This window comes from Vulpes lagopus, chromosome 3 (genome assembly GCF_018345385.1).
Source record: "Vulpes lagopus strain Blue_001 chromosome 3, ASM1834538v1, whole genome shotgun sequence".
Classification (NCBI taxonomy): Eukaryota; Metazoa; Chordata; class Mammalia; order Carnivora; family Canidae; genus Vulpes; species Vulpes lagopus.
Genome location: NC_054826.1, coordinates 147956593 through 147967011, shown reverse-complemented (window position 1 = coordinate 147967011; position 10419 = coordinate 147956593). Strand labels below are relative to the sequence as shown.

Here is a 10419-nt window from a genome sequence, read left to right as displayed (position 1 = left end):
TGGAAGATTTCAAGGTGGTTTAGCTGGAGGGTCTCCCTACTCAAAATGGACTACATAGTATATCTTTTCTCTGTCGACATGGGCTGATGATGGACATAATTCACCCTTAATGGTCCTGAGATACATTCCTCAAAGAAAAATGAAGAACAGCATAATATCTGGGAAGATAATAATCTAGAGATAAAAATCAAAAGGAGTAAGACAATTGATGTTGATTTCTTTTAAGCATTCCAGGGGAAAAATCGCATTTTTCTAGCCGTTTAAAAAATTGGGATGTTATACAGTAAAACAGGAGTTGTAAGAGCCTAGGCTTTGGAGTCAGGTTGCCTGGATGCTGTTCTTGGTTCTGCCACTGACTAGCAGCATGATCTTAGGCAAGTAACATTGCCCATCTGTGCCTCAGTCTCCCCATCTGAGAAAAGGGGACAGTGACAGTACCTATTTCATAGTGTTGTTTATATGGATTAAGCAAAATAATACATGTGAAATGCTTAAACTGTTCCCGGCATGGAGTACCCAACAAAGCCTACTTTACTACCCTGCTTGTGCCATTCAAGTCACTGTAGCAAGTTATCAGACTACCGCTGAGTCCCCAAACCAATTTCTAAAGTCCCTGAAAACATTTTCAATCAGAAAATGTTTGTTTCAAAGCAGTTGATTAGAAGCATTGTTACAGAAAGCATAACCTTGAGTTCTGGTTTAGCCAATGAAACTAAGTTAATGTGAAATGACATCGGATCAGATTGTTGTCAGGAGCATTTTATAAACTGAAGAATATTGAGGACGTTCAAGAAATCCAGATGCTGGGACACCCGGGTTGCTCAGTGGTTAAGTGTCTGCCTTCAGCCCAGGGCGTGATCCTGGAGTCCCGGGATCGAGTCCCATGTCAGGCTCCCTGAATGGAGCCTGCTTCTCCCTCTGCTTGTGTCTCTGCCTCTCTCTTTCTCTGTGTCTCTCATGAATGAATAAATAAAATCTTAAAAACAACAACAAAAAAAGAAATCTGGATGTTTTCAGGCTTCCAGTTATTTTCATGTCATGGTAAAATAATCCTCCCTTTGGTCACATGAAACATTTATCTTATCTGAACTCAAATCTTTTTCTTTCTTTTTCATTTGCTTTTATTTAAGTTCAATTTGCCAACATATAGTATAACACCACTGCTCATCCCATCAAATGCCCTCCTTAGTGCCCGTCACCCAATCACCCCATTCCCCCACCACCACCTCCCCTTCCACTACCCTTTGTTTCCAGAGTTATGAGTCTCTCCTGGTTTGTCTCCCTCTCTAATTTTCCCAGCTTAGTTCCCCTCCTTTTTCCTTATAACCCCTTTCACTATTTCTTATATTCCCTGTATGAGTGAGACCATATGATGATTGTCCTTCTCCGATTGACTTTATTTCACTCAGCAAAATACCATCCAGTTCCATCCACCTTGAAGCAAATGGTAGGTATCCGTCCTTTCTGATGGCTGAGTAATACTCCGTTGTATATATAGACCACATCTTCTTTATCCATTCATCTGTCAAAGGACATCGTGGCTCCTTCCACAGTTTGGCTATTGTGGACACTGCTGCTATAAACATTGGGGTGCAGGTGTCCTGGCATTTCACTGCATCTGTATCTTTGGGGTAGATACCCAGTAGTGCTATTGCTGGGTCTGAACTCCAATCTTTTTCTCTTTCTACATTGCTTTTGGAAGCAATCAGTGCAAGTTTCCCTGACCCCACCCCATGCACACACATATCCATTCTTTACTGTAATATGGTACTTCCTTTTCATTGAGGATTAATTTTTAAATTTCTTTTAAAAACCGAGATAGAATGGAAAATATTATCTAATCATTTTAATGAACTGTTATCATGCTGGACAGAATTCATGGTCCCTTTCTTTGAAATTCCATAATCAGAACGCATCGCTTCTAACAGCCCTTTACTGAATGTACTCAGAAACATTATACTATGATATAAATGCTGCCACGGGCCTAGAGAAGCAGTCAGAGAAAGGAACAGTCACAAGATCCGGGATGATACAGGGAGGGAGAACACCTAAGCGTATAAAGTTATTCTATCAATGTCCAATTTGCAAGGGGGAGAAAGCCAGTTATTGTCAGAACTGTGAAGGATCTGAGACTTTCTCCTTTGCAAGCTAAAACTATTAACCTGTCACAGTTTCTTCTTGAATGGTGGTAGAAGACAGGAAACTCTTGGGTCAGATGAAAGTTTATTACTCAGCAAGAGCAGAAGCCATTTTTATGTTGGCTTCTGGAGTCCCAACACAGTGATAGCAGGTTGTGTTATAGGAGAGGAACCATAAATTTAGGAAATCTGAACATTTTTTTAATGAGTGTAAGTATGCCTGCTTCATGCTCTGAAGAGGAACATTATCTTTATTATACTGGATAGTAGGTTGGCTTGCCTTTTGCTCCAGAAGAAGACAGTTTCTTGAACTTCAAGGCTGTTCACTCTACAAGTATCCTTGAATTTTACTCTGGAAGAAAGGGCAGTCAGTGCCTTACTCACAAAATGTGAAGAAATACCAGAGACCCACGGAGAACTGTCTTCCAAATCTTTAATAAATAAACTATTATACACCAGCCCTTTAAGTACTTAGAATGTGTTTGTCTTATACTAGTTTCAAGTTTCTAAAAAGGATGTCCTATTAGTAAAGGCAAGGAAATACTCAGTGTAAAGGAATAAGGCCCCACTATTCCTGAGAATGGGTGCTCTTTGTCTATTAAAGATGACAAGCACTATTTACGGCTGATGTTTGTAAGGAAAGTAGCTACAAAACACATCTACCAAGAGGGCTTAGCTTGGTAGGCATTAATTAAACAAATTAATAGGGCTGATAATTTCCTGCTCTTTCCAAAGGAAAAAAAAAAAGGTCATACATATTAAGGTTCTGCAGTCTTTAACTCTAATAGTTCAAGTGTTCTATTCTGAGAGATTTTGTTCTTCCTGGAATGTTGGTAGTTGTGACAAAGGAAACAGTTCCATTGTTCAATAAAGTTTGAGAAATACTAGGGTCAGCAAAGTATTTTTAACTCAGGACTTCTCAGACTCCTAAGCATATTATCATGAATCTCCAAAAGGGATAGAGTATGCTCCCAGGGAATTTGACCACAGACCCCCTATCTCAGGATGCCTGAAGGGGAGAGTTCTAAGGAAAGCTCTTGGAAATGCGTTGGCGGAGGAATGGCCCTAGCTCACTGGCCATGGATAGTGGAAGACAGAGGTGCTTTGAGAAGATATTGCCTGATGGGTCTGCCGTGCTCCAGGCAGATTTCCTACGGTTAGCAGCAATGGGTGCCTCCCCTCTTCCTTGATCAAATGTTGGTGATTATACCCATTACTGACTGAAATCTAGGGAGGATACGTATGTATCATTTTAAGATCATTCTGAAAAGTTTTAGCACTGAATAAGTCCTAAGAAACCACCTATTCCAACCCCTTCATTGCAAATAAGGAGGCTGAGGATACAAGGATATTAGGAAACTTGTCCCAAGTCTCCAAGTTAGTCAATGGCAGAGCCACACCTGGAATCCAGGTCTCATTAATCCCAATCAATGCTCTTTTCACTAATAGCAAAAAAATGTGACCATTAATGACCACTGAAAAGGAAAACCAGGCTTTCTTGTTTTTTTGTTTTTGTTTTTGTTTTTGTTTTGATTTCTTTTATTTTCCCAGAGAGGTAAACAACATGAGTAAATTCAGGAAGTTAATAAATGAACTCATGAAACTACATCATGTATCAGTATGGGTGGTAGCTTTAAGAAGAGATTGGGCGTGGTTAAAGCGTTTTCTAAGTTCACAAAGCACCTTCCGTGACAGTTTTCTTATTTTAAAGGTTTTATTTGTTTGTTTGTTTATTTATTTGAGAGAACACAAGTGAGTGAGCATGAGCAAGGGGAAACAGAGGAAGGAGAGAGAATCTCAAGCAGACTCTGTGCCGAGCGTGGAGCTGGACACAGGGCTCAATCTCACAACCCGGAGATCATGACCTGAGCTGAAATCAAGAGTCAGACACTTAACTGGCTGAGCCACCCAGGCGCTCCCGTGGTAGTTTTCCAAAGAGAGTCATGTTTATGTAACAAGAGCATCTTCGATTTCATTACCCTGGTAAGGTTTCTTGAGCCATCGATATTCATGCCTCAGAGAGAAAGCAGCTCCTTAGTCAAAGGGAAGAAGCAATTCTTTAGGCTTGAAGTTAGGTGCTTTGTCAGGGCTGATGTCACTGAAATTCGAAACAAGTCAATGTTAAACCGTGACCTGAGATGTTCTAGTACATTCTATATGCATAATAAGATAGGGTGTTAAAAGACTGGAAAATGTTGAGCATTGGAAAAATTGAGTTACCTTCATTAGGAGGTATATTTTAGTGTTTTGTTTTAATAAATAAGGAAGTTCTAAGCCCCTAAAGAATGTTTTATTACCTTTAGAATAATTCAGTGCGTGGATACAGCTAGTCATTTACAGATTTAATTAATGAAATAACAAATGTAAAAGTTCTTAGAGCAGTGGTTACACATGCTTAATAAATAGTAGCAGGAAAATACTAAATCCTGAATATACTATTTAGTAATAGTATTTTCAAACTCATTTTTTAACTTTAAGTTTATATTATATACCATGCAAGAGTTTCTTATTATCATTGGCCCATATGAATAATAATTCTAAGAAGGAGTTCCTCTGCCTGGTATATTTCATATTGCCTAACCTCAGAGCCACAGAGACTTTATGATCTTTCATTAAAAAGTTTGTTTTCAGTCATAAAATGCTTTTCAGCTAAAGAGTAAGCTAAAGAGTAAGCTGTAAAAGTGCCCCATGAAGACACATTTGGGATGTGAGTACGCTTTTGGGAAAAGCACAAACTAATGCCATTTCAAAAACCACTGAAAAAGTACCTTATTGAATATACCGAATATACTTGATGGATTCAATTTTAAAATATTCATTTTCCATATGATTGAGTAGTGGTTAAGCAGAACTCTGAAATTAGGGGTCCAAATCTTTCTTCTTCTACTCAGTGGTCATATGACCTTTGATTAGTGACTTATTATGTCTGAGTTTTCTCCTCTGTCAATAGGAGGAAATAACTGCCTGGATAGCTAGGGTAAATAAATCAGACAATGCATATAAAGGTAGTATCTAGCACACAGTATGTACCTAGTAAGTGCTTATTTGTTAATATTGTTTTTTTAAGATTTTATTTTTTATTCATGAGAGACAGAGAGAGAGGCAGAGACACAGGCAGAGGGAGAAACAGGCTCCCTGTGGGGAGCCCAATGTAGGAAAGGATCCCAGGACCTGGGGATCATGCCCTGAGCCTAAGGCAGACGCTCAACCACTGAGCCACCCAGTGTCCCTCATTTATTATTATTTTTTAATTAATTAATTTATTTTTAGAGCGAGGCAAGGGGGGGGTGCTGAGGGAGAGAGAGAGAATCTTGAGCAGACTCTTGGCTGAGCATGGATCCCTCCGCAGGGCTTGATCTCATGATCCTGGGATCGTGACCTGAGTTGAAATCAAGAGTCCGACACTCAACTGACTGAGCCACCAAGGTGCCCATTATTATAATTTCCAAAGCATATCACAAATTAGTGGAACTGATCACCTCAATCTTTTGCGTCTATGTGTATTGAGGGTGGGCGGGAGCTGGGGGTGGCAAATAAGACTGATTTTATAAGCATTTGGCCCAAAGTTTTGTCGTATCCTATTTTTAGGTCCTCAGCACCACCAGCTTCTCTGGCACAAATTCAACTGCCATTTTAGGGTCAAGACCACATTTGACCACATTACCTCTTGGGCAACTTCCTGTTCACATGGTAGTTTCTAGGGGTGGTTTTATTCTCCCTGTCTTAGCATTTTTAATGGCATAGAGTCAAGGATTTCCAAACTGTTGCTAAAGGTGGATTTTAACTGGCAGCTATTAATTCTGAAAGTGCTAATGGTTGCAACAGAGTTAAGAGCTGAAACTTAAAACAATCATGCTTTCTGTTGGTTCAGGACCCTCCCATAAAAGCTCAGAAAGGATCTGGGGAGCAGATGCGCACAGGGTGGGTAGAGAGCGCGGAGTTAAACCCTGCTGGTGGTTTTGGTTTAGAATTTAGATTTTACTTTCACTATTACTAGGCAGGATCAACTGACATCAAATATAAGACAAAATATGCCCAGCAGGTTGTCAAGAACAAGACCAGCACTGAAAAAAATCAAGGCTTAAGCAGATACATATACATAATATCTATTGTCAGTAGAAACCCTATGAGTTAAAGGGCTCACATTCTGAAGCCTGAAGTCAAATACAAATTACTGTATACCAAAATACAGTACAAAAAACTGAAACTGTAAAAAACTCATGCTTTCAACATTTAATACCAGGCTGTGGGCCAGGTGTTGACATAGAGATGAATAAAGATATAGTAGTGAAACAAAAATGTAAAGAGATAAATGGCAGCACATCATGGTACGTGCCATGGGAGCACAAGGAAGGAGAGCGCTTGTCTGGAGCCTACAGAAGCTTCAGGGAGAAATCGATTTTTGAAATATGTCTTTAAGGAATGCTATAGCCCAGCCTGCGTTTTCTCGAAGCTAACAGAAAAATATAATTACCATTTCCATACACCCCACCATAAGGGTTGCAGATATTCTTTCTAAGTCTCACTAGAACCTTAAAAAAAAAGTAGGTACTGATTCTAATAGACAGATGGAGAAACTGGGGTTCAAAGATTAAGAAGCTCGGGGTCTCTTAGATAGTAAGGCCTACACCGAGGATTTGAGCCCAGATCTGTATCATTCCAAATCCCTTACCTTGGCCCTACACTGCCCAGAAAGATTTACTTCAGCTCCCTATTGCCAAGGAGTACATGGTTAACTTGTAGCCATGTGGAGTCTGGGTGTGGGAACTCACCCTAAGCCCATTGTGAGTGTCAAATTTTGGTCTAAAGCATTGGGTGAGTGAAAGGTGAAGATGGTGGCTCTGTATACATGGTTCACCTGGGCTACCATGCCCTCTCCTTTCTCTGAAATGCAATCACATTTAGTTCAAAATGGTTTATCCTGATTCATGGGCTGCCAGATTCCCTCTCTCAAGCCCTGTGAACATCCTGAGGTCAGGGACTAAGCCTTATACAGTAGGTTTTGCTTTCCATGGTTTCAGATACCCATAGTCAACGGTGGTCCAGAAGGAGATGATCCTTCTTGTGACAAACTGCAGGAGGTTAATAGTAGCCTAACATTACATCACAAAGCCTACATCATTCACCTCACTTTATCTCATCATGTAGGTGTTTTATCACCTCACATCATCGCAAAAAGAAGAAGGGGGTACAATACAATATGATCCTTTGAGAGAAAGAGACCATACTTACATTACTTTATTATAGTATGTTGTTATAATTGTTCTATTATTGCTGAATTCTTACTGTGCCTAATTTATAAATAAAACTTTATTATAGGTATGTATGCACAGAGAAAAACATAGCCTATATAGAGTTTGGTACAATCTACAGACTCAGCCATCCACTGGGTGTACTGCTGCATATTCCCCACAGGTCAGGGAGGTCTAGTGTGCTTCTTTGAGACCCTCAGAGTCCAGCACTCACAGGAGTTGGCTGATTGATTGTGGATTCACCTGGTGCTATTCCGAGGGCCTGGTAAGTGTGGATGTTAAATTAGGTTGCCTGAAGTGAGGTGACGAGAATTAGAGGTTACCCACTCTAAAATAAGAAAAGGTGACCCAAGCAGTACAACATAGTCCTCTCAGACTTTAGAGTGCATGTGAATCACATGACCACATGTAACCCTACCCAATACGCCCTAGTAAAAAAACAGGTAAAGAGTAGACAAACGTATTGTAATCAAGCATCTGGAGGAGGCAGGAGACTCAATTTTCAGGGTTCATATCCCATTTCCAAACCTTGTTACCATTCCTGGTCCTTTTGTTTTTAGGTCTATGAAGAGTATAGTAAGTACATAACAGTTACCATCTATTGCGTACGCATAAAGCGCTTGGTACTATTCTCGCTGCTTTAAGCATGTTATCTAATTCGCACAGCCCCCTAGAGTACTATCCTTATATTGCTGATGATGGAAAAATAAAATAAAATTAGCAGTAACTCCCTTACATTTACACAGGAAGAGTAGGGATTTATTCTTGGCTCACCTGAGTCCAAAGTCTAGCATGGAATAATAGTTCCTTGTCAGTGAGTAATAAAAGAGCATTTCGGGGATGGGTAAGCTTGAAAGCTTGAGGTCAGGGTGACAATGGTACAGAAGGATAGAGATGCTCAGAAAGCACTCGCAGAACAAAGCCCTCCATGGGGGGCTCGTGCTCTTAGTATTTGCTTCATTGAGCATTTTAATCCAGGTAAGGTACTTGAGAGCTGGCTCTACCTTAGATAGCACCTGGTGGCTTGCAAGGCGCTCAGAATTTTAGCAAATTGCTGAGGCCGGCCTCTGCTTTCCCCCACGAACTCTTCAGGAATTTTCCACCTGCTATCTAGGGAGAAAGGCCCCACCCCAGATTTCCGTGTGGCTCTAGGTTCATCAAGGCCGGTGTTAGAGTCCTCTCCTGAAGCCTAAGGGGGTTTAAGGTTGACTTGCACAATAGTACTCGGCTTGAAACAAGGGTCGTAGTACGGGCCCTGCACAAGCAGGGGAAAAGCAGTTAAGAGCTTAAGAGGACAACTTCTGGGCACATTTTCTTTGCATTTCGACTTGGAACTAGAAATGGGGTTAGAGGAGGTGCCTGCTTTCTGGAGGCTTGCTGTGCGAGAACTAATCACCTGGTGAGAGACGATTAGGGTACAGCAGCCTTTTCCCGACGGCCAGGACAGGGTGCTAGGTGAGCTGGGGGTTCTCTTAGCATCACTAGCACCGCTCAGCATCCCAGCCGACGTTATACAGCTTGGTAGTCGTGCACGTTCTTCAGGGGGCAGTTCTCTGTCCCCACAGAGAGCTGTCAGCTTTCAAGAAGACAGTTTGCTTCCTCAACCTGAAATTGGGTCGGAGACTATGGAGGAGAAAAACACGCTTGGTTCACGTCCCGCGAGGGAGCTCCCCGCCCCCCCTCCGCCCCCCAAGCTCTTGACAACAGGTGGTTGTGCTGAGCGCGGTCCTGGCCTCGGTGCAACTGCGAACACGGCTGCAGGCGGGCGCCCGCTCCTCCCGGAGTCTCTGGAACCTGCTGCAGAGAGAAGAGGGGGCGCAGCTACCGGTGTCCGGGACCTGGGGGGGGCTGGAGAGGAGCCTCAGGTGTTGGGGAGACTGGTTTGAGCCTTTCTCCCCCGTCTCCCGCAGTGCGCCCCCCACCCCGCGCCCCATTCTGGGGTTCCTGGGGGGTCCTGCTGTTCTCCCGAGGGCGCGGTGGGGGGGGGGATCACCTCTCCTGACCCCGGTCCTGCAGGGGAGGTGCCAGAAGGGCTATTTCAGGTGGCGCTGCCCCCCCCCCCAAGCCCAGGGCAGCGGCCGCGGAGAGCCGGGTTCCCGCCGGCTGGGGATGATGGGGCCGGGGCCGGCGGGGAGCGCGGGGGGGTCCCCGGGGCCGGCGGGGGGAGCGGGGGGGGCGCGGGGTGGTCCCCGGGGCCGGCGGGGGGCGGGGGGGGCGCGGGGTGGTCCCCGGGGCCGGCGGGGAGCGGGGGGGGGCGCGCGGGGGGGGTCCCCGGGGCCGGCGGGGAGCGGGGGCGGCGCGGGGGGGGGCGCGGGGGGGTCCCCGGGGCCGGCGGGGAGCGGGGGGGGAGCGCGGGGGGGTCCCCGGGGCCGGCGGGGAGCGTGGGGGAGGCGCGGGGGATCCCCGGGGCCGGCGGGGAGCGGGGGGGGCGCGGGGGGGTCCCCGGGGCCGGCGGGGAGCGGGGGGGGCGCGCGGGGGGGGTCCCCGGGGCCGGCGGGGAGCGGGGGGGGGCGCGCGGGGGGGGTCCCCGGGGCCGGCGGGGAGCGTGGGGGAGGCGCGGGGGGTCCCCGGGGCCGGCGGGGAGCGGGGGCGGCGCGGGGGGGTCCCCGCAGGGAGGACGTTCCCGGGCGGCGGCCTGCGTCACAGCGGGGCCGGGCCGGGCGGCGGCGGCGGCGGCGGCGGCGACCCCGGGCCCGGGCGCTGGGCGGCGCTGGCTGCCGCGGGCCGGGCGGCGCGCGGGGCGGCGCTGGCGGCGGAGGAGGGCTCTGCGGGGCGGGCGGCAGCTGCGTCCCGGCTCGGAGCCCGCGAGGAGGACGAGGAGGGAGGCGCCGCCGTGGCCGCGGCCGCAGTGCTCGGGCGCCACCCGCCCTGAGCGGCGGCCCCGCCGACGACCCCGCCGCCGAGCCGGCCCGGAGACCGCCCGCCGCTCCCCAGCGCCGTCCCCGCCGGCAGCCCGGCGCCCGGAGGTAAGGGCGGGGACCGCCGAGGATGCTGGCGAGGGCCGCCCGCTAGGTGCGCGGGAGCCGCGG

The 10419-nt window shown here is 46.6% G+C and overlaps 1 protein-coding gene and 1 long non-coding RNA gene across 2 annotated transcripts in view; one reads left to right on the top strand and one right to left on the bottom strand.

Annotated features, from left to right (window-relative positions):
• Positions 1–3953: 3953 nt before the first annotated feature.
• LOC121488371 lies at positions 3954–9485 on the bottom strand. The gene is made up of 3 exons (XR_005987033.1): positions 8787–9485; positions 4118–4236; positions 3954–4008 (listed from the first exon to the last, which is right to left on the bottom strand). It is a non-coding gene; the product is annotated as an uncharacterized LOC121488371 (long non-coding RNA).
• A 654-nt stretch (positions 9486–10139) lies between these two features.
• LRRC8C (leucine rich repeat containing 8 VRAC subunit C) overlaps positions 10140–10419 on the top strand; it is a 79614-nt gene continuing 79334 nt past the window's right edge. The window contains exon 1 of the mRNA XM_041749764.1: positions 10140–10356. The gene's annotated coding sequence lies outside the window, so the exon portion shown is untranslated. The remainder of the gene's footprint in view (positions 10357–10419) is intronic.